General features: G+C 29.8%; 1 long non-coding RNA gene across 1 annotated transcript in view; it reads left to right on the top strand.

Moving 5' to 3' along the window:
* Positions 1 to 10,927: 10,927 nt before the first annotated feature.
* The window catches only part of LOC138857420 (uncharacterized), a 54,064-nt gene continuing 42,694 nt past the window's right edge, over positions 10,928 to 22,297 (top strand). Inside the window, exon 1 of the long non-coding RNA XR_011396492.1 lies at positions 10,928 to 11,637. This is a non-coding gene — a long non-coding RNA (uncharacterized lncRNA). The remainder of the gene's footprint in view (positions 11,638 to 22,297) is intronic.

The raw sequence follows: 22,297 nt of genomic DNA, 5'->3' as shown, positions 1-22,297 counted from the left end.
GAAAACCGTAAAAATTGCAGATAAATTTTATCACTAAGTGCGCGAAATGTGCGAAATGCAATAATGCTTGGACCAAAAAAGCGAAAAAACAACAACAACGACAACAAGTGGCATGCAGAACCAGCAGAACTTTCTCAGCAACAGGAAAACCACACTTCAGTGGCTCGTATGTGGTTGTTGTTATGGCAGCTACAAAAATGCCATGAAAATAGTTTGCGCTCAATGATCGATGTTGATTTTGCATGCGGGCGACCAACGACTGGCGACCAGCCACCAACCATTGCTAGCCAAACGAGCGCGTCACAGTTAGCATGAGTGTGTCAAATTGTGCAAATATGTGTGTGTATTTAGTTGTGCTTGCATAGAAATGTACACTGCCCGCATAATATGTAATGAGACTTGGGTTTTCTCTGAATACTTTGCATTTTTGCAAAAAAAAAAATATTTGTGAAAATGTGAAACTTCTTAATTCGGTAGTAACGGAATTTTTATTAAAAAAATGTATTAAAAAAAATTTGTTTAATTTTAAAAATATAAATTATTGATGGATAGGTTTTTAATAACAAATATTTTTATTAAAAATTATAAAACAATAAAAAAATATATAAAAAACATATAAATTAGTAATGGATGTTTAATATATTTTCTTTTTTATTAATTTTTATTAAACCCTGAACAGGGTATATTAAGTTTGCCACAATGTTTATAACACTCAAAAGGAAACGTCGGAGACCCTACAAAAATATGTATATATAAATTTTCAGCATGATGAGCTGTGCCGATTTAGTCATATTTGTCGGTCTTTTGGCTTGCCTGTATATATGCAAAATAGTCGCTGAGTTTTTAAGATATTGTACTGAAATTTTGTACACGTCATTTTCTCTAGAAAAGGCTGCTTTTTTAATCGGAACCGTCAATATCGAACCACTATAGCATAGTAGCTGCAAAACAAACTGAAAGCTGTGCTTACATATCTCACAAGATATCGCTATGAAATTTTGTCAGGATTATTGTTCAAGTCAAGCTTAAAATCTCCGAACATATTGGTCACAACAGACCACTATAGCATATAGCTGCCATACAAACTGACCGTTTAAAACCGAGATAAAGAGATAAAGTTCATTTTATACCTTTTATTCTATAAGAAATGAACCTGTGAAGGGTATAATAGCTTCGGCGCAGTTGAAGTATACGGTTTTTCTTGTTTTATTGTAAAGTTTTGTCAACTCTTCAAAGCATTATTGCCTTTTACAAATGGGATCCTCTCTAAGTTTTTATAAAGTTTAGTAGAGAAATAATAATGTATCTCAATTGGGGTTCGCAGCTCGGTATTGCGTCGTCTATCTTATTAGCGAACGAGCTACCGAAGCTATAAAAGCGACTAAAGCCTGTTACGAAGAAGGATTGTCGGTAACTTTCTGACTACTTACGGATAGTGGGTGTTTCAACCAGCTTGGTGAAAGCAGAGCAACCGAAGGTTTATTTTTGTAAATTCGTGAAATTGCGCTGTCGAGGGATTGGAACTCCGAGCTCATGAGAGCTTTTGAAGCTAACGAACTTAGTACAAAATAGCGGTTTCAACGTTCCGAAAAGAGAATAATTTTTGTATCAATTAATGTGTTCAAAGTAATGTGATTACCTTGTTAAACCAATTTTGCTATGGAAAAGCTTTATGTAGCAAATTTTAATTAAACGCATTCTTACTTCGATTGCAAGGTCATTCAATACAGCCGCTCTTCAAGCTTATCCTAGCAGCTGTTTCCAAAATCGATCCACTTACTTTCTTCCCGAAGTACTTCCTTATTCTCGACTTAATTTTTATGGTAGATGCAGTAAATTCTTTCACAGCTTCACCGTCCACCCAACCCATTCGCCTGCAACAGCAACAACTAAATTTGTACAAAATCTGCAATAGTTACATGCAATTATCTGGCATTTAAGTAGCTGCCGTGCGCTGTAATCCTCGCGATTAATTTTCCACCAACACTCAAGGCGACTGACACCACAGCAAATGCGCTATGACATTTGTGGCCGCTGCCATTGCCAACCAACAGCCGGCGGGTATAAATGGTAGCAACGACACTGCCGCGCTGTGGCGCCACAAATCGTCGATTCGATGAGAAATGACAGAGTGTCGTGCAGCAATGCCAGCGACATTAGTATTGGTGACGCTGCCGCTTGGCGGTCGCACAGCGGCCGCAGCCATAAGGGAGCGCACAAACGGCAGCCGGGTCTCCAGGTAGGTATACAGAAAGCTGGTAGCAGGTGGCGCAAGAAGCTTAGTCAGGTGGAAGCGACTAACATTTCTATTCGCCAGCCCAAGCAATAGTGGAAGAATTTTATAGTTTGTTGCTGCAAACGGCGGCTGTTGCATGCTATCATTTATATGAAGCATTGCGGTGATTTGGTTTCACATAAAAAAAAAACTGAGGTAGAAATATTATTGGAAAAAAATCCCAAGTATTTGCGCTGCCCAGTGGGAAAAACTGGAATCGTGCGCTCAGAAATTGGCGCTCATGATGGCACGTAAGTAGCACTTGTGAGGAGCGGAGAGTGAATGATGAAAATTTGCTGAACTGTGTTGACTGATTGTTGAAGTTGGCTCAGGTGGGGCTAGGAATAAAATTAAAGAAAAGTTTGTGGTTAAAACAAAATTTTTTGAAAATTTTGTTTATAAAGTTAAGAAATCTCAAAAAAAATTTATTATAAATGCAAAAAATATATATATTATTTTTTATATTACAACAATAAGAAAACTATAATTTCTAGTTAAAGCTATAATACCCTTCACAGCTACATTTTTTATAGCATAAAGGGGTTTACAAAGATCGTTATTTAGATTTTGATAATTCAATTTGCATGCGAGATAAATGATAACGTAGTCCGATCTAAACAATTTCTTCGGAAATTACAGCATTGCTTTGGATAAATATCTGTGCCAAATTTCATAAAAATAACTTGTCAAATAAAAAAGTTTTCCATACAAGCTCTTGAGTTTGATCGTTCAGTTTGTATTGCAGCTATATACTATAGTGGTCCGATATCAACGCTTCCGACAAACGAGCGGCTGCTTGCGGAGAAGGAGAAGTGTGCGAAATTTCTGTTTGATATCTCAAAAACTGAGGGACTAGTTCGTGTATATACAGACAGTTAGTCGAACACACGGATATGGCTATATCAACTCAGCTCAGCATGCTGAACATTTATAAATGCATTTTACAAGATCTTCAACGATTTCTTCGCGGTAATACCAGCTTTGTGGCAAACTTAATACCCTCTTTTCAGGGTATAATAAAGAACTTAATTTTAAAAGAACTAAAATTTGAATTAGGATAGGGGCGCGCCATCGTCCACTTTTATATAAGTTTATGTAACTCGGTAAACACTCTATTAATCGAAATGTATGCTTTTTCAAGAGTTCTTTTGAGATTTCCGCTGTTTTATTTAAAATATCTGTGAATCTAGACGAAAACCACGCCCACTTTATATTTATGTTTTAAAAATTTCTCTTATACAAATATATGCGTAGTAAACGAGGTCCACTATGAAACTGCGGGTTTCTCCTTCCTCAAAATTTATCAGCCACACACGTTTGACATATGTACAAACAGTAAAGACTTATGGTTGTATCCACACACACACACACACATTTAATTTATTCCGCTGCATCTCTTGCTGCCACACACTTACTTTGTTATCATTCGGCAGTTCTAATGAATTTTAATGGCTCTTGATTTATCTGGCAACCAGTGTATGTGTGTGTGTTGATGAAATGTATATGTATGTGTGCGTAGCAATTCTGTGCAGCTAGTAGCATACTAAAATACTTTTGTCATGACGACTTTCTTTTCAACTTTTTCGCGCGCGCCGCAACACCCACCAGCAGCAGCGAGTTGCTGTTTGGTTGTTATTGCTTTTTCTTTCAAAAATATTTTGTATTTTTGCACCACCAGCATATTTTCACTAAATTTTGCACATAAATTTATGCAAAATAATTTTAGTCATCAGCGCTTGGCGCACAAGTTTGTAGCATTTACGGTTCAATATTGCGCCGCTGTTGTTGTTGCTATTACTTGTTGTTGTGGTTTTTTCTTGCTTTGCTTCGCGCAAATAATTGCCTTTCACATCCGAATCTGCTGTTTACCCAAATTCTTAAAGTGCTAAGCAGCTTCTTCGCGGTGCTTTTACTATTGCTAATGAGCAATTTTCACTATATGAGCGAACGCGGAAACGAAATACAAACATACAGACATGCAGTGCCGTTATATCAACGTAAATAAATGTAGCTGTGTGTTCTAACGCATTTTTGCTAAATAAATATTTGATTAGTGTTCATTGTTGGCGCATTTTTCTGGCACAATTATGTTTACTAATGCTAAATTGGTTGCCACTTGTTTCGTTTTTGACTATACTCTTCACCGCTAAGGCGCTTACTGATATGTCAGAGAAGTCACGCTTCAGTTGAGAGTGTTTTTTGGTTCGAGAATTGAAAATCAGACGCATAATGTTTGCCTGATTTGAAGAAAGTAAAGTTTTTATATATATGGCAGCTTTGTGCGATAGTTGTTCGATGTGCTCGATGGCAATTATAAAGTTGCCTTGGGTAATAATTTATGCCAAATTATGTAAAGATAGCTTGAAAAATAAAAAAGTTTGCCATATAAGAACTTGAATTTAATAGAACAGTTTGTATGAGAGCTATTCGCTATAGTGGTTCGATCTGCAAAAATTCTTCGAAGATTATAGCGAGGTCTTGGGTTATAAGCTTAGCCAAATTTCGTGAAGATACCTCGTCAAATGACAAAGTTTTTCCTACAAGAACTTGATGTTGATTGGTCAGTTTGTATGACAGCTATATGCTATAGTTAACCGATCTGAACAATTTCTTCGGAAATTACAGCATTGCTTTAGATAAAAATCTGTGCAAAATTTCATAAAAATAACTTGTCAAAAAAAAAAACAAGTTTTCCATGAAAGCACTGAAGATCGTTTTAAGTGCTTGCAGAACTTGAAGAAGATACAAGAACCCAAGGACCACAAAGAATGTTTCTATAGAAACCATATACGAAGGCTTTACTAATATCGGAGAGCTTCTTGAATATTAGAGACAAGCAGAGTATAATCATGTAGTCTGATAACGCCAAACCTAAAATTTTATTGTCTAATCATCTTTCTTAGCTAATTGTATAACGTAAGAAAACCCATAATACTTTTAAATAAAGAGAAGGCAAAAGAAAGTTCCAGATCTCATAGAAAGGCCGGAGTTCATCGAATACAGGCTTAACTTATAGGACTAGCTGAATGAATGCCTTCCCATACACTTTCACTTCTTCTTGTTTAGTTATATTTTATATAGATATCACTTCTGCAGAGCTCTATGGTATATACTTGAAAACAGACCTACTTGGCGACCACCAGAACCTTATGCCGATAACTTTTGGAACTTCGTCTTCTATAATCTGTTTCTAGCCCTGATAAGGCAGGAGATTTTAAAAAGTTAATATTGTAGTGAGATACCCACCTGCAAAGCACAGCAGAACTAAAGTCGGCCTTGGTCTCAACAAGCTTTTCAAATCGTAAACCTCGAAAACTTATTCAAGCCTGCACCACCCACCCCGAAGTCACACAGCCAGTACTTTGTTGATGAAATTTGTATCACACTGCCGTTACGTACCCAAAGGTAAAAGATAATTTGATATTTTTCTTTTGTAAGGTTTGTAATTCTCAGCCAACTTATATAAAAGCTGTTTAAAGCTATATCTCGAAAATATCGAATTTTCTATAAAAGGTTTTACTTAATATGAACCAGGAATGGGATGCCCAACTCTTTCCAGTGTGAGAGCACCTCAAAATTAGCGTTTTTTATGACATTTTCCATTGTAGCCAGATCGGACAAAATAATAATTTTTGGGAATTTAAATTAAAATACCCATCATTTATTAAGATTAAATATTATTATATATGTATCCGTTAAACATATGCAGAAACTTTTTATACTATTTTTTATGATTTTCTGATATATTAAACAATTGATTTTTGAACTTTCAATACGTAATCAAAAGAATAAATGTATTAGCTCTCAATTAATAAATGGTTTTAAAAATTTTCAATTGAAAATCAATACCACTTAGCATGACATCACAAAAGATATCATCACATACATTTCAATTTCGCGTTTTCTTTCATTTTCATTGTTTTCCAATTTTTGTTAGTGATCTTCAACAGCTGCACAAATCTCTCTGTTTACATATTTTTCTGTAGGGTTTTAATCTGGCCGTCCCTCTTTTTCCAATTGCTAAACGTCAGACCTACTGAACTTTGACAGTTGCTTGAGTTCAATAGGTTTTGACGTTTATCAATTGCGCTCTCATTTCCAGTGAGAGACGATTTGGGCATCTCTTTATCTCTGATATGAACTTTCTGGCATAAAAAAATGTAATAACAACGCGTTATTCTTGAAATTTTAAGCATTTTACAATTTTTAACCGATTTATAAAACATCAAAAACTATTTTTTGAAGCCCCTGCTATTTGTAAATGTTATTATTGTAACTTCATACGTTTAACAATGCTCAAGCGATTTATAAAAATATAAAAATCAGTTTTCAAAGCCATAAATGTTTCTCAAAACAAAATGTGATTAAAATATGTTACAGTTTAGGGCTAAAGCGTCAATAAACAAGCAAATACTGCTAACTGCGCTGAAATACTATAAATTCCAGTGCAAAAAAGATGTCATGACACTTTGTTCTTCGTAACACTCTGCCGAAGTCTTACAACAGCTGAAATGTTTGCTTTTGTTGTCACATATTTTCGATTCACTAATGCTTTTATGTATATATATATGTATGTGTATTATATTATTCTTAACCTGTTACATTAATATAATATTATTATTATTGCTGCTTCTTCTTCCGTGACTGACCACTTTCCACAATAAACGCGTGCTAAAAATCTCATTTTGGCAACACTTCAACAATTCACACGCTTCTCTAAACGCTTGCACGAAATTTCTAAATTTAGACCACAACCGTGGGCAAAATAAAAAATACCGGCAGACTGAGGGAATTGTCACCTGCTGCTGCTGAGAAAACGCATTAAAGAAGCAGGCGCTAAATGGCGCGAAACTGTAATGAAAGTATTTAGTTAGATGAAAAATGTCATAAAATCATTGTTGGCATGAGATGCTTTACTGATATTAACAGCTTTTTGGCAAATCACGCAAAAAGTTGTCATCGATAGAGGTAATTAGTGAGTTGGCGAGTTTAGCAGTGAATGTAGAGAGTAAAGCCGGTAGAGAAAGAGAGATAAGAAGCGAGAGGGTGATAGCGAAAGGAAATAGAAAATCAATTTTATAGCGAAGAAAAAAGCAGAAACACGTAAATAAAGACATGTCATTATTGAGAGAAGACAGAAGTCTAGAAAAGTGCAGTGAATCTTGCATTGGTTTTAGAACAACTGAAAGTGATCTTGCGCGGGTTGCGCTCGTTTAAAATTGACATATAGCCTAATGGATTCGACCGAAGACATTAACGAAGTATTTATTGTATTATTTTTGCTTCCAAAGTAAATTAAGTTCCAAAGGCCTAAAGTGTGGTCGAAAAAGACCAGATCTAGAGTTGCTTCTGAAGGATAAAAGCTTAGTTCGAAATACATTATGTTATCCACTTAACAATATTTTGAAAACTGCGGACATAAAAGCCAGCAGAGTGCACTTTTCGAAGAAAATTGTGCGTCTATAGAGGTTTCTGGCTGCTGAATTTTGCATGATTCCATCGTATTTTAAAAAAGAGTGCAGTGGTGTTTTCTGTAGATTTCTTCCGTTTTGTCTATGATTGACTTTCAGCGGACCAACGAAGGACACGTTTTATTGTTTCCATATCTTTTATATTTCTACTTCGTTTTAGTTGGTCGGTTCATCGTGTGTTATCAGAAAATCGAAACACAGTTATGTCTTTTCAGTAAATTTCTGCCCTTTTGTCATTCATTTCTTTTTAGTGCGTGGATCATTTAAGCTGCGACAGAGAGCTCACTGCTGTCTGACTAATTTCACCGATCAAAGAAACTAGTCTGTAAATTTTTTTTTTTAAAAAAATGGGCTCCCTCATAAGTTTTGTGACTTCTCAGTAGATTATAGACTGGTGTTGTTTTCATCACTGATCATCGAGCTCAGCTCTGATGCTTCTGGCTGCTCGGTTTTTATAGATTCCATCTTTTTTTGTAGTACAATTCTTAGTCGGTCGGTTCAGATCTGAAGTTTATTCTGAACGATTTGTTCAACGAAGAGCACTTTTCCAAAAAACTCATCGGACCATACTCAGCTGAGAGGTTTCTGGTTGATAGGTTTTCATAGGTTTTTTTTTTTATATTTGTAATTCGTCTAAGTCGATCGGTTTATTGTTTTTGATCAGAGGGTAAGAGCGCTTTTGTGTTTTCTGTATATTTCTTCCCGTTTGTGCATAATTTACTTTCAGAGTCTGGAACTTAAGAACTAATAAAGAGATCTCATTTCGGTTTGACCACTTTGGCTGTACAAAAAAGTAAGTATGTAAATTTATTGCGTCATCATATTCACTCATATCTTTTTTCGGAGTTTTATGATTCTTTCGAATAATCTTACTATTTTTAATTTTTTCTCGTCTTTACTTTTCGTTTTTCAGCGACTTCCATGATATAGGGCTTGTGTCATAAATCTACCCGAATTACCAGTAGGTTTTAGACCGGTGTTGTGTCAATACCGGCTCATCCATTACCGCTTTATCTTTTTTAATAGCACATCGGTCGCAACTGAAGCTTTAGTTGCATGAGCAACTTTAGTTTACTTTACTTTGTTCTTTTCTAACATCATCTATTGGTAACGCCTAGGATATTGAGTTCGTAATATCTTTAAGGCATCAGTTACATGAGCTTCTCCACGGATCTCAGATATTTTTTCGGTATAGATGGTATACTCATTATTATCTCTCTTAATCAACTTTAGTTTGAACTCTGTTCTTTTCTACCATCTATTGGTTATGTTTCGGGTATCGAGCTCATAATATCTTCAAGGGAATTCTCAGTTATCTTTCCAGGTCTCTAGTTCGAACAAGCATAATTTGGACTTGGTTCTTCTCTACCATCTATTGGTTATGTTAAGGGTATCGAGTTCATGACTATCTTCTTCTCTACCATCTATTGGCATGTTTAGGGTATCGAGTTCAGGATAACTTCATGTCACCTCTTAGCTATCTTTCCAATTCGGTGGTTCGAATAAATATGTACTGCGTATGTAAAATATTTTAAGCATGTCCATCGAGATCAACCCATTAATAAATCTTCTTCATTGTTGTGGGTATTTTAAATCCAATGTTTTGTCAGAATTAATTCAACCTTATTGAAGCTGGCAAATCGTTAAAAACTAAATTTTGGACATAGACAGACAAATCCCCTATTTGGTTTAGAATTCGGGGCGTATATTTGCAATCAAATAGAAAAAAAACTACAATTCTCTTATGTCAACTACTTATAATGAGAATCTAAGATAAATTTATGTGTAAAATCAAGCAAAAAATCGAGCTCGTTGCCAAGCCTTTTGGTTTAGTGTGATTTAGAAGCTATAAGTGACAAAAATTCCAAGCGCAGATGATGATGAGATTTCGGTATAAAAAAATTATAGTTAAAATACATATGTATGTGTGAATAACACATGCGCCATCCAACAACCACATATGTTGCCCACCATAATTGCTAGCAACAAATGCCAATGCCATAGCAACTACCGAAGCATTTATAAACAACTATATTGCAGTGAAATATTTGCTGTAGAGCCGCTCCGAAGTCACGCTGCTGTCGCGATGCCTTAACCAACAACAACCGGTTTGCTTAACACTATGCGCTCTCCACAACAAATAGCGCACTCTATAGCAAACAGCGCGCTCCACAACACACTGTTGCTGTTAAGCTGCTGTTAAAACAATTGCCAAGTCAAATATGCGGCATGCAACATTGACGTTTGGCTGGAAGACGCTATGGAGTAACCTTGATCTTGTCAGCAGCTCATAGCAGTCGCGCGAAGGTGAGCACCAGCTAGAGTTCAGTGTTACGCTCCGCGATTCAAGTTCAATGCTGAGAGCGCAATGGTAATGCGAGATGGAGAGCGAGCATGATCGCGCATAAAATGAGCGCAAAGTTTTTCTTCTAATTAGAGAGTCGGTGCTTATTATTAAGCAGCTTGGCTACTCATTGCGCTCAGCGCTTGAATGCAGAAAGTCTCCAAAACTATTTGTGCTTAATATTTCTAGCTCAAACACAGCTTTCTACTATAATTACATACGCTACGCATGCGTTTCAGTATGCTTGCAATTAGCCGCTGAGCGGCACGCTCACCGTTCACAACTATTTTCTCAACTCTACACGGCTCTACAAAAGCGCGCTCTATGCTACTTTAACACTCTTTTCTTTCTGTCTACTTTGGTGTGACTGCAATTTCTTTGCTGTTGAAGTCAATTCTTCAAGCCGCCGTTGCTGACTTTCTCACCGCCACTGCAGTAGCACGCGCGCCGCGTTGCTTTCCGAGAGCGCATACTGAGTGCGCCGCTTTTAGCGTTCTTGTGCGTTTGCTGCTTCGTCTCACAGCCATTCTTGTGCTGCGCGCTGCCACTTTTACCAACTTAACTCTCCGTTGCTTTCTCCTTGTCAGCCCAGGCGCAAGAAAAGCATCGCGCTGCTTCTTCGCTAACTGCGACTCTGCGCTCTCGCTATTCCTTATAGTGCTTGTTGTTGCATTTTCTTAGCCGAGCGTGCTATTTGACTTGCTTGGCTAGCTATTTTGGGGCCAACTCACTGGCTGCGGGCGCTGAATGGCTGCCTGGCTGCTTGGCTGGCTGACTGTGGTACGAACGCTGCGTTGGAGACCTTTGATGAAGGCATAAAAGAGACAAATTTACAGGTTCAAAGTCATTGCCCATGATGCAATTGATGTGGTAACAACGCTCGAAACGTTCGCTGCAAGTCCACACACAGTTTTTTCAACTGAAAAAAGCAAAACTTTTAAAAACGTGCAAAAAAAAAATTAATTTCCAAAAAAGCATCCCTGCTTAGTGTTTGCTAGAAAAAAAAACTCAGAAAAACCATCAATATTTGTGTTGTGAAAGTGCGCTTTTGTGGCAAATCGTAACGGTACGTCAAAACTAACGTGCAACAAAATAAAATACTCACACCATTTGCTGGCTGCTGTGTGTCGAGACTCCTTTGAAGTGTTTTCAAAATATACATATATATATACATAAATATATATTCCGTATATAAAACGAAAAGCAGTGCAATACAAAACCAAAACGAAAATCAAGCAAAAACGAGCAATCTCAATATATAAAAAAACAACTGCAAATAAGTGCCGCATCCTTGCTGTGCAACAACAAAGTCGAAAAAATATAATTTTTGATAAAAATACAAAAAAAGAAAATATTGTGAAATTTCGCAAACTACAAGTGCTTAAAAGTACCAAACAGTGTTTTGAAATTTTTTTTTTTTGAAAAATAATACAATTTGCTTTGATATCTGAAAAGCCGAGAAACTTTCATAAATCACTAACAACTGGATACTTTTGCCATTTGGATACGCTTAGCGGATTTGCAGTTTCTAAAAACAGTGTCAGAAGGTATGTTGACAATAATAATTCATAATTATGAAGGCTGTGTAGGAAATAAAATATTCAAAAAAACGATTTTTGAAAAAGTTCAAAAGAATTATAAAATTTAAAATATGAATATAGATATTTGGAAAGAGGTGTAGAGAAAAAAATGTTTATGGAATAATATATATAAATATTCGAAAAAATTATTTTGAAAATTTTAAAAATTAAAAAATATAAATATAATTATGTTGAAAGATATATGGAGCAAATAAAATGAGCATCAAATATTCGAAAAATTCGATTTTGAAATAATAAAAAAAATGTATATTTTAAAAATGTATGGAGTATAAAATATTCAAATATGAAGACTGTGTGGGCAATAAAATATACGAAAAAAATTTAAAAACTGAAAAATGAAAAATTTGAATATAATTATTTTGAGAAATGTGTGAAAAATATCAAAAAATTCTATGAAATAATTTTATATTTTTTTCGAAAACGAATGTTTACAAAAAACGTAAATTAAACGTTTAAATAACAAAACTTTTTCATGTCAAAATAAAAATACTTTTATATACATATATATATATATTTACTTTATTTTTACTTAAAAAATAATGTAAGTATGCAAAAAAGCTTAACATGAAAAGACATAAAAATGGTAAAAGAAATTTAAAAAATCTGCAAATTTATATATTTAACTTTTTTCAACTTAACAGTATAAATAATGACTGAAAGTTAAGTTTTTAAACTCCTCAACACATTAATAAATTTTAAACTATACTGCAATTCAAAAAAAAATTTAATAAAAAATAAAACTTTTAATTACATATAAAAAATAAAAATTAACACGAAAAACAAATAAAACTTTATAAATTATAAATTTTACAAAAAAGCATTAGAATTTCAAAACTGAATATTTATAAGTGGCTAGCGAAATCAACAATTTTATGAAAAATTTAAATAAAATCCGATTATTTTTAAAAAATGTAATATTAAAATTTTTTGGAAGTCTTTCATTGGGTCCGTAAAATGCTATAGCAGTAAATGAAGTCTAAAATAGGTAAAGAATATTAAATTATTATTAAAAATTAAAAATTAAAAATACATTTTTTCATGAAAATGCTATAAAATTAAAAAAAATAATTTCTTTATAAGAAAAAAAAATTAAATTTAAAGAAAAATTTTAGCATCATATTTTAAAAGATTGAAATAAATAATTTTGTGTTGATTAGCTCGAGAAAATATTATTCTGCTTAAAAGTTGAGGCTTTTCAGTATTAAACATTTTTTTTGTCAAATAAGCTTTTGTTTAATAAAAAGTATTTTTTAAAGATTGAAATAAATCATTTTGTGTTGATTAGCTCGAGAAAATATTTTTCTGTTTGAAAGATAATCTGTTTTAGTATTTTGATTTTTTTTTTCAATTAAGCTTTTGTTTAATAAAAATTTTTTTGTAATAAATGAAATTAAAAAGTTTAAAAAAGCAACTGTTTTAGAATTTTTAAATTAATTTTTTTCTTCTTTAATATTTTATTTAAAAATTAAATGTTTTTGGAAATATAAATTTAAAACGTATTTTATTTTTTGTAAATATATTAATCAATGCTTTTATTTCAATATTATAGTTATATTTTTCATTGAGCGCTTGAAACTACAATTTTGCGTAAAATTTAAATTAAAAAAAGTGCAATTTTTTTCCATATTTTTTCGTTAAATTTTAATTCTTGAACAGCCAGCTCATCGCTAAAATTACTTTGAAATACTTAATAACTCTTCACATATTAAAATAACTCTCATGAGCCGTTATTTGCGCATTTCTTTGTGGCATTCATTCCAATTACTTTGTATTGCATGCAAAAGCGCGATTACTTTAAAGAAACAATTATATTCCAAGCGGGCAATATAGTTCTATGCTCCAACATTTCCAGCAGATTGTACGTTTTTATTTCCTGCGAAGTGCAGTAATATGCACTTAACCCTAATTAATTTGATTATAATGCCTTCATTTGTATAAATACAATGTATTTGTATAAATGTCTTGGCCGCTGCTGTAACTGCAATTAAAAACATAAATGTGTGTATATGTGTAATAGTATGTTGCAATTAGAAACGCTAGCAACGCGATACTTTAAAAAAAAACGGGGTGAATGGCATAGAACTGGAAAAAATTTTAGTGGAAAATTTATAAATTTCAAATAAAAATATCGTTTTTTTTTAGAAATTTTACTGTTAGTATTTTAGTTAGTTAAAATTAAAGTAAAAAAAGAGTTTTCTATTAAAATTAGACGAAAAAAGGAGTTTTTTGTTTGCTTTTTTATTATTTTTTTCTATTATAGGTATATATGTCGCTGACAAATAATATATCAAATAATATATCAAATTTTTGCACTTTTTCTTGGTTTAAAAATTGTTTTTTTTTTTAAATGTTTACAAAAAATTTAAAATTTTTTTTTTTTTACATTTTAATTAATTAATCAATTAATTTTGATTTTTTAATCATTTTGTATCACTTACAGTATAATAGTGATACAAATTATTTTGTAATATCCAAGAAAGAATTACAAAATACAATAATACTTGTATGTGACTTTGCTTTAATTAAATATTAAATGTATATTAATCAGTCAAATAAATCAAAAATGTTTAGATTTTAGTTAATTAAAATTTATACTTTTTAATTATGAAAATCTTTAAAAAAAATTTTTTTATTAAATACGAATAATTTCAAAAAAATTTAATATTACTAAAAACAAAAAATTATAGAAAACTTTAATATAACTTTTTTTATTTATTTTTGAAAAATTAATTTGAACTAAATTTAGGTAATAGAAATTAATTTCAATAATATCTATATATATACAAATTTTATTTTTATAGAAATTTAATTATTTATTAAACTTTTTCTTAAAATTTGCTTACATTTTCGTTGATGTGATATGTCGTAATCATTAACATTTTTTTTTTAATTTAAAAATATGTATATTTATCGGTAAAAACAAATACTAAAAACAAATATACAAATTTCAGTTTCTATGTTCGAGGATGTGATATGCCGTAATCGTTGAAAAAAATTTAATTTAAAAAAATTTTGAAAATATATATATAATCCAGTTTCTATTTTCGAAAATGTGATTTGCCGTAATCGTTGAAAAATTGTTTAAATTTTGAAAAAATATATATTTATATAAATATATACAAAATATTTATTTATATAATTTATTTTATAGTTCTAGTTTCGATGATATGCTACGCCGAAATCGTTGAAAAAATTATAAATTTAACCAAACTATGTATATATATTTATTGATATCTAAAAAAATTGCAAAAATGTTTTGGTTTCTATTTTCGATGATCATTGAACAATTTTTCTTATTTTGAAAAAATATATATTTATTGGATCTAAATAAATAAAAAAAAAAAAAATATATATATATTAGCTTCTATTTTCCGCTCCTTTTTGGCTCTACACCCACACCTTCAAGAACATTATTGTTAAAATATCCATGTATGCCATCATTCACTTAGACTATCAATAAAATTGTGTGTAATTAAATCTGATAATTCTGCTCCCAGCTCACACTTGCTTTCTACACTCGATTTATGCATACCACTTCCTTTATTATTAAGCCATTCATTGCCTCTCAGCAGTTACAGCGGCCACAATTAGTAAGCGAAGAATAAAAAAGATCCTTACATTTGCTCCACTTACCATTCTTAAGTGCCCTACACAGCTCACAAGCTCTGTTTGTGCGCTAGGAAATTAATAAACCCTTTCCATGCAACCGGCTCAATTAACTCGATTTATTGTGCGTCACTTGAGATGCCGCTCCAGCTAATAATGCTATAAATTTACAACAACAACAATAATGTAAACAACACTTGTGTTTTGTATGCACTGCACTTATAACTGCATTAATACATGTGACTAAATGTATGTGTGTGCGCGCATTATAATTTGGCACGCATGCGCGCGAGTTCGTTTCCTGAGTCTTTTGTTCTGCTTAGTTAATTTGTTCGTTCAAACGTTTGCTTACACACTCATTTGCTTGGGTAATTGAAAATTTATGCGGGTTTCGTTATTTCTGCTAAGTTTTTAGTAATTGTTTGTGTGTGTGTATGCGAAAGTATGTGTGTTTGCGCGTGTGTTTGGTCTCGTATTAAAGCTTTCTTAGAAAATTAATGGTATAAGTAGCCTTAAGTCACTCTTAAGCTTGCTGATATGCCGCTAGAACAATCAGCAACTGAAATGTATACACATACGCATATATAAATACGCCTTTACAACCGTTTACGTCAGAAAATATCGCCAAAAATTAGCGACAAGCAAGCCTGCGCCAAGCTTTGTGTTATTTAATTTTGCAATCTAGCATTTCTAAGTTTAATTTTGTTACTGTATTGCGTTTAACTGTTGTCTACTTAAAAAAACAACAACAACAAAGCAGTGGCGCGTCAAAAAATACAAAATAAAATAAAAGCAATAGCTGCACAGTGCATTGACTGCGCGGAAATGTCGAAAAAGCTGACAAAAGCGCTACCAAAAAATATTTCCTCACACACACACATACTCACACTCACGCATTTTCTATTCAGCATACACATACTATATATGTGCGTGCGCTTACGAAATACTAACTGTCACACTCGCTGCCAACCTGTTCGTGTCCAGCGTTTTTATGGCCTCCGCTCCACTCAAGCGCCTTTCCTCGCATAGCGCGTTAATTAGGAGAAAGGAAAAATGAAAACTGTTAGCAACAAGAAAACTGAAAACTGGAAATCACTTGTTGCAGCACCGCAATCACAACGGTGCTTCGGTAGCGTTTTTATGACATTTTTTATGCGTGTGACACTGCTGCGCTTTGTATGATATTCTTAGTATATTTCCAGCATTAAGTTGTGCTGGTGCTAGTGTGCGTGTGGCACATATACAAACATACTTATGTACTGAGATATTTTTTACTGTTTGACTTAGCGATGAAACTTTTACGTTGTAAAAGTTATAGTTGACTTACGAAAACTTGCAACAAAATTTTAAAAATTTAATAACACGAAAATAATTAAAATTAATAAATTGTTTTTTTAAATAATGAGAAAAAAGAATTAAGATAAAGATAAAATTTTTAAAAATAATTAAGAACATATAAATTAAAAAAAAAAAAACATTTTAAAAAAAGTTTTAACTGTTCTGTCTAATTTTTTTCCTTTGAACAGGAACAGCGCTCTTTGATTTTGATTTGTATATTGTATTGTATTGTATTGAGATATTTTTTACGCTTTGACTTAGAGATGAAACTTTAACGTTGTAGAAGCCATAGTTGACTTCAGAAAATTTGCAACAAAATTTTAAATATGTAATAATACAAAAAATATAAAAAAAAATTTAAATAATTAGTAAAAAAAAATTAAGATAAAAAAATTTTAAAAATAATTCAGAAAAAATTAAATTAAAAAAAATTAATTTTGTTGTTCTGTCTAATTTTTTTCTTCTTAACACCCCCTGTTCCTGATTTTTATTTGTACTTAAAATTTTTTAAATCTTTTCTTTTCAAATTGTAAATAAAATTAAAATTTTTTTAAAAATTAAACAATAATAAAAACAAATAAATATATATAGATAAAGAAGAAATAGTTTAAATATGTAAATTTTTGAAAACCAATTTTTTTAATTTGTCATTCATCAAAGATTCAAAATGTATGTTTTGAATTTTTCGTTTTATTTCAGTGTGAGAAAAAATATTTTTAGTTATTTTTTGGCAAAACTTTTACAAAATGAAACTCAAGTCTATTAAACTCAAACTTATGATTTAAAAATCAAATTTTTGGATTAAAAATAAACTAGTCTGACTAATTCAATAATATTTGTTTTTAATTTCGTTTATGTAATTATTTAATTTTTATTGTTTTTAATTAATTAAATTAAAAATGATTTTAATTTTTTTAAATTTTTTTTCATTATTAGTTAAATTTTTTTAAATTATTTAATTTTATATATACTTTTGAATTTATAAATGCTTTTTGAGGTCAATTAAATAATATTTATTTCTAGTTATTGTAAATAATTTAATTTTTGTTTTTTTTTAGTTGTTCAAATTTAAAATTTTTTAATTTTTTTTTTTATAATTAATAAAACTTTTTTTAATTATTAAATTTTATTTATTCTGCTAAATTCATAAATTCTTTTTGAGTTAAATAAAATTAAAGGATAATCAGGTCAATAAATTAAACTTTTTTTATAATTTATTTAAATGATTTCATATTTATTTTATTTTTTTTAATTATTTAATTTTTTTTTAAATTGTTTAAATTAATGTTTTAAGTCATTAATTATTTTTTGAAATAAAAAAAATTATTTGATAATCAGCTCCAGTAAATAATATTTATTTATATTTTAATTCAATTGCTTAATTTTAAATTTTTTAAATTCTTAAGGATTTTTTTAATTATTTAATTTAATTACAAAATTTTTAATTAAATTTTTGAGGTAACGAAAATTTCAAATATGACTAATGTTAACTTCTAATTAATTTTATTTAAATTAAATTTTTTTTGCATTGATTTTAATAATGAAATTAAATTTATTTTAAATATTTTATCTATATATTACATATACTCGACATATAATGCCTAAAAAAGTTATGGCTATTTGAAAATAAAAAAATGTTTTTTTGAAAAATTCATAACTCTTTTTGGGTTGTTAAAAAAATTCTCAAAAATGTTTTTTAAAGGGTAGAAGAGAATTTCGGCGAAGTATAAAGGGGTCGGACTTAAAAGTGGTCGATTTGGCGTGGAATACACCCTTTATATAAATACTGTTATATATTATTAGAGCAAAGAGAGCAGATCACCGTTATTTGATTTAATTTATAATTTTTAAATTATTGGTAGCTACATTGTTTAGTACTTAATATTTTAATTTAAAAATTTTCAATATATGTTCGTGCAATTACCATAATTTGGCACTAGAAAATAAATTCCACACCATTTGTGGCACCCCTGAGAATTAGTTTAAATATTTTTGCTGACCTGCTTTTGCCATCATCAATATACCGTTAAAAATTGCGGTAATTAAAAAACAATTCAATTTTTTTTTTAATTTACCGCAAAAACAATTAGACATAAACAATAAAAGTTAAGTAAAAATTTCATAACTTTTTAGCATCTTTGCAATTTCCTCTAACCGTCAAAAGGCAAAAAAATAAAACTGAAGAAACAGGCAACAACAAATTAACCACAAAATGCTACACTTTAAATAGCTGGTCATAAACCCCGAACAATTGTAATAAAGCGAAGGCAAAAGAACAGAATTTGGGAACAAGAAAATAGTGAAAGAACAAGCAGTGTTGTATGAGCTGCAGTAAAAAGTAGCAGCAACAACAGCAACAAGCACACATTTAACTGCATATGTGTGCACTTGCATGTTAGTGTGTGTTTATTGTCGCCATAATTACAATGCCGCTGAGCGATTGAGCGTGAGCGTGCTTCGACCGAACGTCTCGCTTGACTTTGTCATTTCCGAAAAGTAATTAAAGCAATCAACCGTTAGCCGCACTAAATGGTCACCTAATTCATTAAGCGATTATGGCGCGCTGCCGTTGGTGCTGCTGTTACTGCTCTTGATGCGCCAACAACAAGCGCACACAAACGAAACGTACAAATTTGTAGGCATTCTAACAACAACAACAACAAAGCTATAAAAGCAATTTTAGTAAAAGCACTAGTCTGTCAGCTGCAACGCCGCAAAAGTCCGAGTAACGCGCTGTGGCTGGGCGAAGTTTTCAACTTTTCTTGTTGTTTATGTTGCTAAGCGCAGTGCGCCGGTGCGCTAGTGGCATAACTAGCTAAGCTTGCTCAGCTGCTGTGATAGGCAATTTTCTACATAACGGCCGTCTACCGCGTGACAGTTCACAAAAAGATTGGAAAGAGGGAAAGAAAACAACTAGATAAATATAAGAATGTGAAGAAAATAATCAAAAGGAGAGAAAAAGATAAAAATGAGAAAAAAAAATTTTAAATGAAAAACAGAAACTCTAATTTTATACGCAGCTTTGCATTGTTGTTGCCGCTTTAAGCTTCAGTATTTTAGTCACAACAATTATTTTTTCACTCGCACACAATTTCTACGCAATATCGACCTTTCATCATTAAATTAATGCAATGCCAACAACAACAAAGCAATTTAGGGAAATTTTAATAAATTATTCTCGGAGCTTATCGTTTGTTACAAAAAAATTGTAGTCATCAAAGTGACTTAGAAAGCGGAGCCGTGCTTAAATAAGTGCCAGAGTGGCAGTCATGAAAGTTTATGTTGTTGTTGTATGATATTTGATATTTAGAAATTTTGTTTTATTCATTTAAATTTTTTTTGAAAGAATGATAACTAAATAGTAATTGGAAAATTTTCTGAAAAATTAAGAATATTTTTGAAAAGCAAAAAATTTAATCAACAAAAAATCTTTAATTGAAAAAAGAATATTTTAAATACAAAAAATTAAACTTTAAGGAAACAAAATTTGAAATTAGCAGAATTTCCTTATATTAAAATTCAAATATATAATTAATGAGAACAATTCGATTTTTTTAAATAAAAATTATTTTATATAATTTTCTTAAAGCCACAAATTTTTGGAATATAACAATTCAAATACAATTTTAAGTTAAAAAAATGATATTTTTGCTTCTTGAAGAAAATAACTAATAAATGGTTTTATTTTTAATTAAACAATTTTAGTAATTTAGTTGAAATAACTATTTATATTAGCAAAATTTAATATATTCCAAAACATGTATACATTTATAAAAAAATTATTAAAAAAAAAAATTTTTTTGGCTAAATAATTGTTAAAGTATTTTTTTTTTAATTTTTTGATAAACAATCGATTCAGAATCATTTTTCTGTAAAAAAATTGTATTTTTTAATAATACTAAACATTACAAAAAATTATTTTATAAAATTACAAATTTAAAGCTTTTTAAAAAATATTTAATCAGCGGATTTTCGATTTATTATTAATAAAATATTAATATGTTGGTTGTTTATTGTAAAAATTTCATAAAATAACTTATAAGTTTTCTTCTTCTTTCTTCTTAAAGAAATATTTGATAAAATAATTAAAAAGAATACAAATTTGAAAATCAAAACTCCTTAAAAAATATTTAAACAGCACATTTTACATACATTCAATTTAGATATAAGAAAACTCATTTTTCACTTGCTGAAAAAATTTTAAAAGTAATAAAAAATTAATAAAATTAGTATTTAATTACAAATTTCTAGAAAAAGCATTTCAAAACCCTTAGAGGAATTTTAGCTCAAATATTTATAAAAAAAAAAAAAAAATTAAAATATTAATTTTTGTTTGTCAAAAAAGTTTAACTCAATGAATTGAAAAAACAAATGTTGTTGAATAATGTAAACAATGCATGACATTATTTAAAAAAAATTTAATTTAATCTTTAAAAAAGATCTGTTATAATGTTTACTTACAAATTAATTTAAAAAGAAAATTTAAATCAAGAATAATATTAAATTTTCACTATTTGAAAGTTTAAACAAAGATTCAAATATCGATTTTCGAAAACTAAGTTTTATTTAACTACAAATTTCTAGAAAAATCGTTACAAAACCAGAAAGCTTTATAGATATTTTAGTTCAAATATACATTTAAACGAAAAAAATATGTATTTATGCACTGAATATTTTTTCACTTACAAAACATATTAAAAAGAAAAAAAAAACAGAAAATTATTAATAAAAATTTTATTACAAAAATTATTATTAAAAAAAATTAAAAAAATTATTTATCAAAAAAAACAAACATTTTTTTTATTAGAAATCAAAAAATGTTTTTTTTTTTGATAAATAATTTTTACTAATTTTTTCGATCGAAGTTAGCAATTATTGGAATAATAATTTTTAAAAGATGTAAATTTTCGCAATTGTTCTTTTTATATACATTTTAAAAGTAAAACAATATATTAAAAATTTAGATAAAAATACACTAAAATTTAATTTTATTATTAAAAAAATTACTTACGAAAATATCAAACAAAAAATTAAATTTCATTTTTTCTTTATTTTAGAAAAAAGCGTTTGAGCTTTTAGAAAAAATACATTTTTAAAATGTAAATTATTCAAAAAAAATTAAATAAAAATAAACTAAACTTAAATTAAATCATTTAAAAATATTTTATAAATAAATATTATAATACAAAAAAATTTCGAAAAATCTGGAAATTATTTAAGTTTTTTTTGTTTTTGGAAAAAGACTTATTAAAATTATTAAATATTAAAGTAATTATTTTAAAAAGCAGCAAATATTTGAAAAACATATACATATACATATTAGTATATATTTATATAATATAATATGCTTATAATATATTTTTAAATAAAAAAATGCAATAAAAAAATTATTAAAAATAAATTAAAATAAAATTAAATTTAAAAAAAATATTTTATTGAACATTTTTATTGTAACGCTGCTTTATTGTGTATACCTAAAAATTATTTCCCATAAATAAAATATGGCAATATTTAAATAAGAAAGTCACATATATAATATTATCTAGATCTCGAACACTCGCTAATACATACATGTGTGCACATATTTATATATATTTGCTTGTTCATGTATTCATAAAGCAGCTAAGCATCCTTTTGTATTCGTTGTTAGCACTGTCTGGGT

This window comes from Bactrocera oleae, chromosome 5 (assembly GCF_042242935.1).
Source record: "Bactrocera oleae isolate idBacOlea1 chromosome 5, idBacOlea1, whole genome shotgun sequence".
Lineage (NCBI taxonomy): Eukaryota > Metazoa > Arthropoda > Insecta > Diptera > Tephritidae > Bactrocera > Bactrocera oleae.
Note: the sequence above shows the minus strand (reverse complement) of the source record. Positions and strands in the feature narration are given on the sequence as shown.